The sequence below is a fragment of the Stegodyphus dumicola genome, chromosome 8 (assembly GCF_044657685.1).
Source record: "Stegodyphus dumicola isolate Sdum_Otavi_A_Nest chromosome 8, ASM4465768v1".
Taxonomy (NCBI): domain Eukaryota; kingdom Metazoa; phylum Arthropoda; class Arachnida; order Araneae; family Eresidae; genus Stegodyphus; species Stegodyphus dumicola.
This window is the reverse complement of record NC_140775.1, coordinates 1,910,514-1,925,739: the sequence shown is the minus strand read 5'-3', so window position 1 is coordinate 1,925,739 and position 15,226 is coordinate 1,910,514. Positions and strand designations below refer to the sequence as shown.

At 33.5% G+C, this 15,226-nt stretch overlaps 1 long non-coding RNA gene across 14 annotated transcripts in view; it reads left to right on the top strand.

Annotated features, from left to right (window-relative positions):
- Positions 1 to 15,226, top strand: part of LOC118203571 (uncharacterized) — an 85,431-nt gene that overhangs the window by 51,159 nt on the left and 19,046 nt on the right. For all 14 annotated transcript variants that reach the window (XR_015042459.1, XR_015042457.1, XR_015042455.1 and 11 more), the window contains one exon: positions 8,806 to 8,919. This is a non-coding gene — a long non-coding RNA (uncharacterized LOC118203571). The remainder of the gene's footprint in view (positions 1 to 8,805; positions 8,920 to 15,226) is intronic.

The window sequence follows — 15,226 nt, the reverse complement described above, 5'->3', positions numbered from 1 at the left end:
ACCTTGTTAAGGCGACCTTTTCTCTGATGTGGGTATTTTATAAAATAAGGACAAAAAAAATCAACTCCAACACAATTGAATGGAAAATTCGGGCTAACTCTTTCTTGAGGGAGTTGACCCGTAAGTTGTTGACAGGGCACTGGTTTTGCTTTGAAATATACGACACACTCATGTACTATTTTTCTACAAGTGTTGCACCCGTTTAAGGGCCAAAACCCTTGTCTAACAATAGACAGTAAGCCTTGTGGACCAATATGCATGTATTTCTTATGAAACATCACAATAATTAGATTAGTCAACTTATGATTCTTTGGTAAGATTATAGGAAATTTTCTATCAAAATTCAACTTACAATTAGCTAATCTGCCTCCAACTCTTAAAATTCCATATTGATCTAAAAATGGAAAAACACTTCTTACCTTGCTATCTGGAGGTACCTTACCCTCCTTTTCAAGGCTTGAGATTTCTTTTTTAAATTCACTATCTTGAATTAGCTTAATCAGTTTAAGTTCAGCTAATTTTAGTTCCGAGCTCTGAAGAGGACCTGAAACCTTATCCTTCCCCTTGCAGTTGTTTACAAACCTAAAAATAAAACTTAAAACACGAATAATTTTAGTGTAATTGTTACTTAAATTTAAGAAATCCTCAATGAAAGGGTTAGCTTTCACATTAAGAAAAATATTAGAGTCACTAAGGATTTTAAGTTCGTCTGGAAAGTCCTTCACAATGACTTCCACCGGAATCTCTCTATTTGGGTAGTCGTTGTGTCTCAGGAACAGAGCGCCTTTCCACCACATATCATTTTGTAGAAGTTTACTGGGATCCAAGCCTCGGGATATAAGGTCACTTGGATTCTCCTTTGATGACACATGACGCCATTGATGATCATTAGTCAACTCTTGAATTGTTGCCACTCGATTTGCAACAAATGTCTTCAACTGGTAAGGCTCCTTTTGTATCCATGAAAGCACGATCATGGAGTCACTCCATAGATAAACATTGTTCACAGAAATCTCTAATGCAGATATTACTCCAACCATCAACCTTGCAAGTAGGACTGCCGCACAAAGCTCCAGTCTCGGAATAGTAACTCGTTTAATAGGCGAGACTCTGGATTTACTCGTCACTAGCCTTGTCTTCACTTCTCCATCTCTCGAACGGCACTTGCAATATATGGTTGCTCCGTATGCTACCTCAGAGGCATCTGCAAATCCATGAAGTTCCCATAGTCGACTTCTGCAATAAGAATAAACCTTTCAATTTCTATTTTACTTAAATCTTCCAGTTCAGTAGAGAACTTCTTCCACTCATCAGCTTCCTTTTTTGGTAGTGATTCATCCCAATTCAGCTTTAACAACCACAACCGTTGGAGGAATAGTTTGGCTTTACTTATGGTTGGTCCTAGTAAACCAATCGGGTCAAACAATCTTGCAATTGTGGACAATATTTGTCGTTTGGTAACAACTATGTCATTATCGAGTTTCACTCTAAAACAGAAACAGTTTCTTCTAGACCTCCAAGACACTCCAAGTGTTGTAGATTCTGCTTCATTAGGAAAGGAATAGGAGTGATCTTCTGCAAGTTCAGCATGATTACTGCACCACTTGTGCAGTGTCATTCCTGCACTCTTCAGTATTGCAGTTAACTGAGATTTAAGCTCTTTAGCTGTACTCAAAGATTCCGCTCCACTAAGCACATCATCCATATAAAAGTTTTTAAGTAAGACTGGCGCAGCTAATGGAAATTTTGGACCTTCATCAATCGACAATTGTTTAAGAGTTCTCATAGCTAAGTATGGCGCACTAACTGTACAGTAAGTCACAGTATTAAGCTCGTAGATTTTCACAGGTGCATCATTTTCTTTTTTCCACAGGATTCGCTGCAAGCATCTCTGTTCAGGGTTAATTTTAATCATTCTATACATTCTTCTAATATCCGCTGTAAATGCGAATGGGTACTTTCTAAATCTAAGCATGATTGAAAAGAGATCATCTTGAATAACCCCTCCATTACGTTGTAAAGAATTTAGCGAAATTCCATTTGATGTTAAACATGATGCATTAAACACTGTTCTCAATTTAGTTGTTGTTTTTTGAGGTTGGTATATCACATGATGTGGTATATAGTGCACTACCCTAGGCTCATTTTTCTCTTCAACCTCAGTCATATGCCCTAGCTCTTCATATTCCTTTAAAAATCCTGATACAGACTCAAATATTCAGGGTCTTTAACTAATCTTTTCCATAGGGAATTTAATCTCTCAAGGGCAACATCCTTTGAATTTCCTAAGCAAATAGGATCTTCCTTTAGTGGCATTGTTACAATGTGTCTCCCTTCTTCATCCCGCTTATGAGTTTGCACATAATGTTCTTCACATATTGCTGTTTCTTTATTTTTTGGAATGGCTATTTCAACATTCTCTATTTCCCAAAATTTTCTCATTGTTTGTTCTAAGTCATTAGATGTTTTCATTAACCCACAATGTATGCGGCTCTGTTCTGATATAACGCTTCCCGACACTATAAACCCGAACACGCTGTTTTGTAAAATAAGACTCGAGTTTTCATAGCGAATTTGTTCAGATTTTAATATCTCAAAGAAAACCTCAGCTCCTAAAAGCATCTCTATACGTTCTGGAACATTAAAATTCTCATCAGCTAATTTTATATTACAAAAATCCTGCATTTTAATAGCAATTTTCCTTGAAGGAATCAAGTCTTGAGTGATTTTTGGTACTACTAATAAGTCTAAATTTCTCATGTAACTTTTATCTTTATTGCTAATCCATGCCGAAACTCTTTTCCGAATTGTAAACAAGAAATCATTTAATCCGGAAATCGCAATGTTTACCTTCTCATAATCAAAGTTGAATTTATTCGCACAGTCTCTGCTTATAAACGATGAAGTACTGCCGCCATCAAGTAATGTTTTGACTGGATGTAGCTTACCCATACCATCACTAATAAAGAAAATAGCCGTGCTCAGAAGAACACTTTTTTTGGATCTGTTTACACTAGTCGCTGTAAGTAGAGTATTACCGTTGTTAGGCAGAAAGTCTGGCGCTAGGGGGGAAAGCACACTGGAACTACTCGCTGTTTCGTTTTTATTTTTTTTTCTTCTCTTTCGATGGTTTATTTTCTACCGGAAAATGCAGTGTCATGTGGTGTCTTTTCCCACAAACGGAACACAAAAACTTTGATTTGCATTTTTTGACGGAATGGTTTAATGCTAGGCAATTGAAGCATAATTTATGACTTTTGATGATTTCAACCCGATCATTCACCGGTTGTTTCAAGAAATTTGGACATTTTGCCAAAAAATGATTTTCCTCACAAAGAACACACTTTAAACCTTTTGCATAGGCAAGGAATACCTTTGAAACATTTTTCGATGTTTTGCAATTGCTGCGAGATTTTTGAAAACTGTCCACACTTGCGGCAAGGGACTTTCCGCGAGATGTGAAAAATAAATCTGCTTCCTTTGCCATTTGTTGAGGCGGAAACCAACTTTCAGCTTGCCTTATAGAAATATGGGCTGACGTTTCTCGATCTAATGTTTCAAACAATTTGTCTGATATTACTAACTGCTTCAGAGTTTCAAAATCAGACGCTTTCCTCAATTTTAAGTAATATTCGAAATTTGTGGTTAATCGCTACACGAACTGCACATGGGACTCATTTAGGCATTGAGCCTTTTTAAAATTTTCTAAAACAATTTGTGGTGTAGGTTCGAATTCTTTTAAAATAATAGCTTTTACTTTTTCATAGTCACTTAGCTCCTCATCTCTAATATACACGATAATGTTCGAAGCCCGTTCCCCTAACAAGTTTAACAATATTTCCGCTTTAGATTTCTCAGGCACATTTTTTGTGGCGAAAGCTCTTTCTAAAGATGAGAAAAAATAACTCCAGTTTTCAGGTTTACTCAGAACCTTCAATGTTAATGTTCTTATACTTTTAATAAGAGAATCTAAGGAATCGGAACTTTCTCCTTTAGTTTTGTTTTGATCGTTATTAACACTTTTGGTTTCAGCTCGCAATCGAGCAATTTCCAGTTCTGTTTTACATCTCTCTAATTTAATTTGTTCTAACTGTAATACTTTAGCTTCTTCAGATTTACGATGCTCTACTATGGAATTACCCAACTCTATTACCGAATTTGGATCGGATTTAAAAGCTTCACTACTTTTAATCGCTAAATTTAAATCTGTAACAGTTATCTTTTCACTTAATTCTATATTCAGTTCTAAAGCCAATAGCTTTAAATCCTCTTTATGTGCACCTTTTATCAACATTGTACCCTTAATGAAATAACACAAGATAATAAGTAATTCTTCTCAATTACTTAAACACAGTAACACAGTATATAAATACTATAAATTTTCTCAAAACTCTTACACAGTATCTCAAAATAACAAAATGGCACTTTATTCTTAAATCGAAACTGCTGACTTACTTGTTACTTGTAAATAACTCTTAATCCATAGATCTCCGGCTCGATGGACCATGATGTTTTGCACAGGCACTACACTATAATTCAATAAACTCAAGAACAATGGACTGTATTATATCTCACTTTAATTCTCATTAATTTACATTGTTCATGGCCACTCGAAGCCACGAATTCTCTCACACGCTCTTAGCTCACAATCTCATGTCACAAACTCTAAGAGCTCAAGACGCATGCGCCGACGTTAGTGATGAAATGCGCGCGCAGGCGCAACATATTATCGAGTTTCACTCTAAAACAGAAACAGTCTCTTCTAGACCTCCAAGACACTTAGTGACGAGTAAATCCAGAGTCTCGTCTATTAAACGAGTTACTATTCCGAGACTGGAGTTTTGTGCGGCAGTCCTACTTGCAAGGTTGATGGTTAGAGTAATATCTGCATTAGAGATTTCTGTGAACAACGTTTATCTGTGGAGTGACTCCATGATCATGCTTTCATGGATACAAAAGGAGCCTTACCAGTTGAAGACATTTGTTGCAAAGTGGCAACATTTCAAGAGTTGACTAATGGTCATCAATGGCGTCATGTGTCTTCAAAGGAGAATGCGAGTGACCTTATATCCCGAGGCTTGGATCCTAGTAAACTTCTACAAAATGATATGTGGTGGAAAGGCGCTCTGTTCCTGAGACACAACGACTACCCAAATAGAGAGATTCCGGTGGAAGTCATTGTGAAGGACTTTCCAGACGAACTTAAAATCCTTAGTGACTCTAATATTTTTCTTAATGTGAAAGCTAACCCTTTCATTGAGGATTTCTTAAATTTAAGTAACAATTACACTAAAATTATTCGTGTTTTAAGTTTTATTTTTAGGTTTGTAAACAACTGCAAGGGGAAGGATAAGGTTTCAGGTCCTCTTCAGAGCTCGGAACTAAAATTAGCTGAACTTAAACTGATTAAGCTAATTCAAGATAGTGAATTTAAAAAAGAAATCTCAAGCCTTGAAAAGGAGGGTAAGGTACCTCCAGATAGCAAGGTAAGAAGTGTTTTTCCATTTTTAGATCAATATGGAATTTTAAGAGTTGGAGGCAGATTAGCTAATTGTAAGTTGAATTTTGATAGAAAATTTCCTATAATCTTACCAAAGAATCATAAGTTGACTAATCTAATTATTGTGATGTTTCATAAGAAATACATGCATATTGGTCCACAAGGCTTACTGTCTATTGTTAGACAAGGGTTTTGGCCCTTAAACGGGCGCAACACTTGTAGAAAAATAGTACATGAGTGTATCGTATGTTTCAAAGCAAAACCAGTGCCCTGTCAACAACTTATGGGTCAACTCCCTCAAGAAAGAGTCAGCCTGAATTTTCCATTCAATTGTGTTGGAGTTGATTTTTTGGTCCTTACTTTATAAAATACCCACATCAGAGAAAAGGTCGCCTTAACAAGGTGTATGTGTGCATTTTCGTTTGTTTTGTTACCAAAGCTTGTCATCTTGAGTTGGTAACAGACCTATCTAGTCAAGCATTTATTGCAACCTTAAAGCGTTTTTTCAGCAGGAGAGGCAAGTGTGCATGCATATTTTCAGATAACGCAACCAATTTTGTTGGTAGTAATGCAGAATTAAAGAAATTGAATAGGCTAGTCAGCAAACCAGATGATGAATTAGGTAATTATTTATCGAGTGATAGTATTGATTGGTCGTTCATTCCCCCTAGAGCTCCCAATCATGGAGGTCTTTGGGAGGCAGGTGTCAAATCTGTTAAGTTTCATTTGAAACGCGTAGTAGGCAATTTGAAACTAACCTATGAGGAGTTTCTTACAGTAATTGCTCAAATTGAAGGCATTTTGAATTCTAGGCCCTTGCAACCTTTATCATCCGAACCAGAGGATTTTGATATCTTGACACCAGGCCACTTCTTGATAGGCAGACCTATCACGGCTATTGCAGAACCTAATATTTTAAATGTTAACTATAAGAGATTAAAGAGCTGGCAAAAATTGACTAAAATAGTACAAACAATTTGGAAGTATTGGAGAAATAACTATTTGAGTGCAATTCAAGGAAGAACTAAATGGTTCTTTGAAAAAGACAATGTCAAGGTTGGAACTAGGGTAATTTTAAAGACTGATAATGTTCCTGTATGTAACTGGCCTCTTGGCTTAATCGTAGAGATATTCTTAGGTAAAGACAATAAGGTTAGAGTAGTTTCAGTGAAAACGAAAAGAGGTATTTTTAAAAGATCAATTAATAAATAATGTCTTTTACCTATGTCAGATTAAACAAAAAGTATGTTTGTAATTAATTATTGTATTTTCTTATTATAGTAGTTTGATTTGTTGATGTTATTATTTGATGTTTACAATTATTTACCTGTATTTCGTATTGTCACTCTGTGTAATTTTTTATTGTAAGATTTAATTTCAGGAATATGTTATTTTGCCACAAATATACTTAAGAAAACAAAAATAAGATGCATTTGGTAGATAATTGGTTTGCAGTACCAAGTTTGTGGAATTCTGTGATTTTTTTTTTATGCAAAAATCAATCGCTGTGTATATGCGTAAAAGAACAGCATTAAAAAATAAAGGAAGATTTTGCAAAAAATGTGTTTTATTCCTTAAATGTATCATGTAATCCTTATTAAACAATCACAAATTGTATTTACAAATTTTAAAATATGTTTTCTTGTGATTTTATGATAAATATTTGGGAATTTAGAAATAATTAAAAAAAAAAATCTTCAAAAATCACCAGCTTGCACCCCATTTTAACCATACATACCTATTTTACCATAAAGTAATTTTTACCTTTTCATCTGTAAAAAAATTGTGAAACTACTCCAGGGTGGTTGTGTTGATAAATAAGTACCTCTATAAATTAACCAGTACTGGCATCTCTGTCAATGTATGAGACTTCCTGGACACAAGATCTTTTCAAAGAACTGCAAGGCTTATTATAAAATGCAATACATATATTAATAAACATTAGCCAAATGACAAAAAATGTTATGTATCTTCAGAACCAATATAGTTCTCATAATTATCTCTGTTTAAATAATAGTCATTAATTAATTTTAATCTCACTTAGTTACTTGAATAGTGCCATTTTTTAAGTTTGATTTATGATAGCTCCTTAAATATAACGCATTAACTGAAATGTTCTGAAGACATATTTAAAAAAAAATGTGAATGATCGATATGAAAATTTTCAGAGTGGATTTTTATGTATAGTTATTTCTAAAGTCATATTAAACTAATTGAAATAAATCATTAGACTATAATTCAGTAAACTGAGTTAGTTTAATGTATTTTCTTATGTTATATCTTGTTTACTTTACCTAATAAAGGTAGATGCATATTATCACAACCATCTTAATAGTATGTATCATTTTTTTTGCAGCTGTTAAGCATGTACAAGATACCTAATAAAAGAACAAAATTCTGTTGAAATTTCATCAGGAATATTTTATTTTGCCACAAATTTACTCAAGGGAACAATAATAAGATGCATTTGGTATATAATTGGTTTGCAATACCGACTTTGTGAAATTCTGTGATTTTTTTCAATGCAAAAATCCATCGCTGGGTAAATGGGGAGAAGAACAAACAGCATTAACAAATAAAGGAAGATTTTGCAACACACGTGTTATATTCTTTAAATGTATCATGTAATCCTTATTAAGTAATTAAAATTTGTATTTAAAAAACTTTATGTATGTTTTCTTTTAATATGTTGATAATGTCTGCCAGTTTATGGTAAATATCTATAGTTTGGGAATAATTTAAAAAAAAGTCACGAAATTCACGAACTGGCACCCCATAAGTAATTTTTTCCCTTTCATCTGTAAAAAATTGAGAAACTGCTCCAAGGTGGTTGTGTTGATACGTAAGTACCCTTATAAATTACCCAATACTGGCATCTAGGTCAATGCATACTACTTCCTGGACACAAGATCTTTTTAAAGAGCTGCAAGGCTTATTATAAACTACAATACATATAATAACAACATTAGCCAAATGGCAAAAATGTTATGTATCTTCAGAACCAATATAGTTCACATAATTATCTCTGTTTAAATAATAGTCATTAATTAATTTTAATGTCACCTAGAGGGCCATTTTTTAAGTTTACTTCATGATAGTTTAGTAAATGGAACTATTAACTGAAATGTTTTGAAGACATTAAAAAAAGAATGTGAATGATCAATATGAAAATTTTCAGAGTGGATTTTTATGTATAGTTATTTCTAAAGTTATATTAAACTAATTGAAATAAATCATTAGACTATAATGCAGTAAAGAGTTAGTTTAATGTATTTTCTTATGTTATATCTTGTTTACTTTTGTAGGTTTCATATTATTCCCAAATGAAGTTTGATCTTCCAGATCATATGCTTTCATTCCAAACTTTATATTGAACTCAGCTTAACTCAGTTATTGATTTTGTGTCTTTAGGATTTCTAGTAAGTTTACTTCTTTTGTTTGTTGCTTAATTAGTTGGATTAATCAAATAAATGTTTTGTCACTGATATTATGACAAGAAAAGAAATTTACCAGTATGTAAATGTAATACATTTCATTTTGAAAGAAAGATGTAATTAAATTGTTAGGAGTGAAAAGTTATGTTAAAAATGTTAGTTTTTATGTGACTAATCCAAGTGATCCATTGTCATTTAAACAATTCTGTTCATTGACCTGTCCCACCCATAAAATTAAAATTAAAGAAGTAATAATAAATAAACTTATCTCCTTTTTACAAATTGCAATATTTTTTCTTCTCCGATTGGTTCACGAAATAGAAAAACACTCAATATTATGAAAAATTTGTTGTTGTTTCTAAAACCCAATGTTACATTAAGATAATATAGCTATAGGAAAACATTGCTAAGAAAATTAGGTATAATCTGTTGTGAAATTATAAAATAATAAAAAATAATAGCATTAAAATTTAAATTGTATTTTGTTAGATAAACAGACTGGAAAGTAGTGAAATCTGTTAAAAATGTAATAATAAACAATAAGTAGAAAAAAACAAGAGTGTGCCCAATTATAATGAAACTTTAATCCTCTTTTTCGCTATTCTCCTTGTTGCTTTCTATTCCTGTTATCGGCTTGTGCATGATGAAATTTTGAAAGTCTGTATGCTCAGTCGGTATGTATTGAATGCTCTTTTTAACATCCATGATCTTCTTTACATTAATCAAATTCTTTCCTTCACTAAATGCTGTTTGGTTTGACAGGGTCAAGGGAGTGATGCAAAATTTTCTGAAGGTAAACATATCTTGTCTCAAACTGCATATGAAAAGAGATGTCTTGACTTTACATGGGTCACAGATGATTAAATGCCCTATTAACGATATTGTGAAGGCTACTTTAACTTCATTTCTGATATGCCTGCTGTAGCTTTCATCTGATACTAGATTTTCATAGAAACTAGTCCCCGACTTCTTGAAAATCTTTAACTTGATTTGATCAGTGCTAGTTCGTATTACCTTAAATTTTGCTTTTTTGCTTGACATCTTTATCCATTCTTCATATTCTTCTGACTTGTAGATAAGATCAATTCTGATGATATTGCACTTGACTGTTCTGAAATACTAATCCGATGCGATAAACCCGCGACCCTTTATTGACCATTTTTCCTTTCTTAATTTGGCCATATTTACAGAGAAATTCATTTGTGTTTCACTTTTAAGCTCTTCCTAAATGAGAAATAATCAATATACTCACTGGTTCAAAAAGTACTGACAAGTACGTTCGAATGTGGAAGTTATGGGGGCAACACCAGGGCTTGGATACCTTTATTTGCAAAATATATTAAAGCACTTTACAATAGAAGCAATTCAGTTAAAAAAATGACAACAAATCCATACTTAAATTTTTCCTTATTGTCTTTATAAAAAACGCTTTTAGGTATTGTTTATTGATACCCAAGGTCTGTCTACACAATCAAAGCTGTAGCTAGGGTTTCCAGCACCCGGTGACAACTAAAGTTTTTGCACCCATTTAGGATGGCAAGAATGGAAAACATTTTATTTTAAAATTTCTTAAAATGAATTTGTAATCCCCCAGATGCAGCACCCAGAGACAGATGTCCCCTTTTTGCCTCACCCTAGCTGCACCTTTGTGTTCAGCTAGGCCTTGATCTATAGGTAGATCTCAGGTATAGACCTTGATCTATACCTGCCATCTGGGCCAGCTGTATGAAAAAAGAAAGAAGATGACAACTCCTGAGTGATCCTCAGAAAAAAAAAAAGTATATAAGTTTATAAAAAGTAAAGTAAAAAAAGTATACCCCTAGAATGGCTGAATTCTTGGGGTATGATTTGAATTCACATATTTCAAATTTGACCATTCTAAGGAGTTATTAATTTTGTGGAAATTCTGTAGAAAACAAGTGTCTTACCCACATTATGATTATTCTTGTAATAAAGATTTTTACTAGCATTCATTTACTACATAACTGTGATAGTCCGTCCTCTCTTTATCATATTCCTCTTGTAAAGGTCTTAAATATTTTGCGGCTTTTGCACTTGCTTGTTTTCTCCGATTCAGAAGAATTATAAAAGTGAAGCAACAACATGTTTTAGGCATATATTTTTAGCATAGAAACTCTATCAATTTGGAGGCTGAACAAAGTCTCTCTTCATCAGGAGCAAAGAAATCTGTAACTGAAAAACCAAGTTACAAACATATTCATACCCTGAGGAAGTCGAGAGAGACTGAAGAGTAGCGCTAGCTATTAGTAGAAATAACAACAAAAATTTAAAAAATTAGGATAATAGAGATTTAAAAGCATTAGGTGGGATTGGATTAAAATCATTAACTCTGAGGAAATTACTTTGTATTACTTATTTTAAATTTTATCTATATTGTTTCATTTTTGTACTGTTTCACTTTCTTCAGTTATTTTGTTTGTAACATTGTTCTTTAGATATTTTTATTGATTTGCCTTATTTATTTCTCGGCTTTTCATAATTTTTATGTTCACCACTTTTTCGTGCTTATTTTGCCTTTCAAAATGTGTCAACAGGCAGGAACTGATTTTGTAAGTTACATCTTAAGTATATGAAATTCTTGTACTGTCTCCATTTTTTGCTTAAATGCAAACATCATAATGTTATTCCCAAATTTGTGAAAGTGAAATGTAGTCTTAAATCCTCGCTTAGTGTTTAAAAAATTATTCATAAATTTAAATTGTCTCTTCTTCATCACATTATAAGAAACATGCACAAACACTTGTCTAAAATTGAATATGAATTATATTACCTTCATTTAAAAGTTGCTAATTCTAATTTAAATTTTTCCTCGTTTCAACATTAATCTTGGTCTTGAACTGAAATTGCTTGTGTGTGCCTTAAAAGGTCCTAGATAGTAAATTCCAAAAGCTCGCACCTCATTTGGCTAACCCTGCCCATCCTAATTATCTTCCCACAGCTAATGCTAATCCGATTGTGAATATCTCAAATGTTAATCTTTCAGAGGATCAGATGAAAGTATTCAAATATAACTTCAATATTTTTAAGACATCTAAACCTTCAGTTTCTCAAATCATCGCCCCTATCAAAAAAGCATTTAAATTTTTCAAAATTTCAGAAACCCAGAAAGGTACATTTTGCCACTTAATTACTCATAATGTAAATTTTAATAACAAATCGTTAATAACCTTGTCGTGCTTTGGGGGGACTTGGGAAATTTTATAGCGTATCTTGTAAATTCTTGAGAAATTTTATAGCATATCTTATCTTGTCAGTGTGGGTCAATATATATCAGCCAAAACAAAAGAGCATTAAGGTTTCGCATTAAGGAACATAAATCTTATGTCCAAAAGAAGGAATTTACAAATCTTTGATTGCTAATCTTAGTTGGAAATTTAATCACAATTATTTCGACTTTGGGTCTGCAAAAATTATCCAGAAAGCTTCTTTCCCTGGATAATTAAATTTTCTTGAAGCTTTTCACATTCACAAAAGTTTACGGTGTTTAGTTAATGATTTTAATTCAATCCTACCTAACGCTTTTAAATTTCTATTATCCTAGGTTTTCAATTTTTGTCATTATTTCTACTAACAGATGGTGCTACTCTCTCATCTCTCTCGACCTCCTTAGGGTATAAATATGTTCATAATTTGTTTTTTCAGTTGCAGATTTCTTTGCTCCTGATGAAGAGGGACTTTGTTCGCCCTTCAAATTGATAGATTTTCTGTGCTAAAAATATATGCCTAACACAGGTTGTTGCTTCACTTTTATGATTGATTTGAGATGTGTTTCTCTTCTGTCTCCATTAAAAGTTGCTAGGAATAGTAATTACAGCAGTTCCACTAATTAGCTAGAAATGGGTACTTGCGATATAAACAACTGACCAGTGAGAACACAGATTATAGACAAACAAACAAGTCTATGAGATGAAGGGGCTCTGATGACTTCCAAACTACCGTGTAAATACGGGTTATGTGAATGAGCACATGTTCTCTTTTAACAACTTCTGCTAATTTAGAAAGTTTTCCCCCTAGCATCTGCTAATTATCCCAAGGCCATAGATTTTCTGATGACTTATTTATGTCAAAATGAGTGTTTCATGAGAGGATTGTTAAAATATTTTCTGAGAAATGCAAATTCTAGTAATTCCTCTAATAACTTATGTGCATTGTATGATAGTTTGGAACAACAAATTTGGGCTGTGGAAACTTTGGCGTCACTACAGATAAAAGTGCTATACTTCATTATCCTTTAGTTGGGTATTGTTTACCTGAGGAATTAAGAGCCTATCAAAGAAGTGTAAATGTAGCCCAGATGCAAAATGTAGATTTAACAATTTATTAAAATTTTTTAAATCAGAAATAGATTTCGAAGACTGCATAAATTTAGCTGTGGCTGGTTTTGGTTTGAAGAATGAAATGTCCCATGGAATTAAATTTATTAAAATTATTCATGAACATGTTCAATGGCATCAAGTTTATGGAGTGCTGATTCTCCTGCTTAGAAGTTTTGCAATGGAAAACACATGTCATTTAAAGCTAAAAAAAAAAGCCATTTTCATAAAGGCAAAAGCTTTTAAAAGATAAAGGGCACTTTTTTCACTGTTTAAAGCAGGGGTGGGCAACCTGTGGCCAACGGCCCAAATGTGGCCCGCGAGCGGTCAACTTGTGGCTCGCGAAAACCTTTTCAAACTTTTGTTGCGATTTGATCCATTGGTTGTCTCTAGAAGGGGTTGCAAGCCCCAATGAAGGGAGGAGTTCGCCACTTCCCCCTTCATTACTCATTTTACTGTGTCCCCTCGAAGTGAGATCGAAGGCGCCAACCAAAGCACGCATCCGCTGCCTGAACACGAAAATTTCTTCTAGCCTGTAGGACCAACACCTGTATAAGATTGAGAAAGAGCCTGTGGTATGACGTAGCATGAGTGTGTTTGCACGCATGCATTAGTAAAGTGGAAGAAAAAACTATATACTCGGATCCGAAGTGGTGCATTAATTTGCTTGCCTTTATTGCACTTTTGGCTTCGTGACTATACATTGTTTTATCACACATGTGTTTATTTTTCCTTTCGAGACCATTAAGAAGTTTCATGTTTTGAATATTTCACTTTTTGTTTAAATGTTATTTTGAAAGTGGAATCAACGTAGAATTTTTTGCAATTTTTTTTCCACATGGTTTCGATAGTTGCCATGATGAATGGATGCAAAACGAAAAAAAAAACTTAGCGGATACTAACTGAAAATTTTCAGAGGCCTGGACTTTTAAAATACTTTTTTGTGGACCAATTTAATAGAATTACATTCTTGATATGTAATTTTATGATTAGTGTTTGCAAGGAGCATTTGCACCTAACATTTGTTTGCACCTAACATTGACATAATAATGTTTGCACCTAACATTAAGCAAACACTACAACACGAAACACTGAACGTTTTCAAAGCTTGAAGGAGAGGATCAAAATCATAAAATCAAATCTCTTCGCCGTTCTCTCATTGCTCATAGGAATGTATTTACAAAGGCATCTTCACAGTTAGATAACTGTGTTGAAGTTAGTTTGAGAATAGCATCCTTAATTGCTAAAAGTGGCTGCTCATTTACTGATGGCGATTTTGCAAAGGAATGTATATTGGTAGCTTCTAAGATAGTATGCCCTGAAGCTACGCAGAAATTTAAAAATGTGAGTCTCAACAGAATGACAATTCAAAGAAGAATTGAAAATTTATCTGATGATGTTACTGAACAATTACAGAATGCTGCCACCAAATTTAAGTACTTTTCTCTAGCAGCTGAAGAGTCAACAGATGTTACTTCAACAGCTCAACTTCTTTTATTTGTCAGAGGAATTTCTGAAAATTTTGACGTAACTGAAGAACTTGTTGGAATGAGTTCAATGAAGGGCGAACAACTGGAACTGATATTTTATCCTCAGTTTTAAATTTGTGTTGTGCGCATAATTTTGATATTAACAAAGTTGTTAGTATCACTACTGATGGCGCTCCAGCCATGATTGGAATTCAGAATGGCATGGTGAGTCTACTGAGAAACCATTTGGATGATAAAGGAAAAGATTTGTTTAGATATCATTGTATCATACATCAAGAACAGCTACGTGCGAAAGAACTAGGATTTGACCGCCTAATGAAAGTAGTGAGCAATAAAATCAATTTTATTCTCTCACATAGTTTAATCCACAGGCAAGTCAAGGAAATCATAGAACAGACAGATGCACCACATAGTGATCTCATATATTACTCTGAAGTACGATGGTTGAGCTGTGGAGAGGCTTTGAAA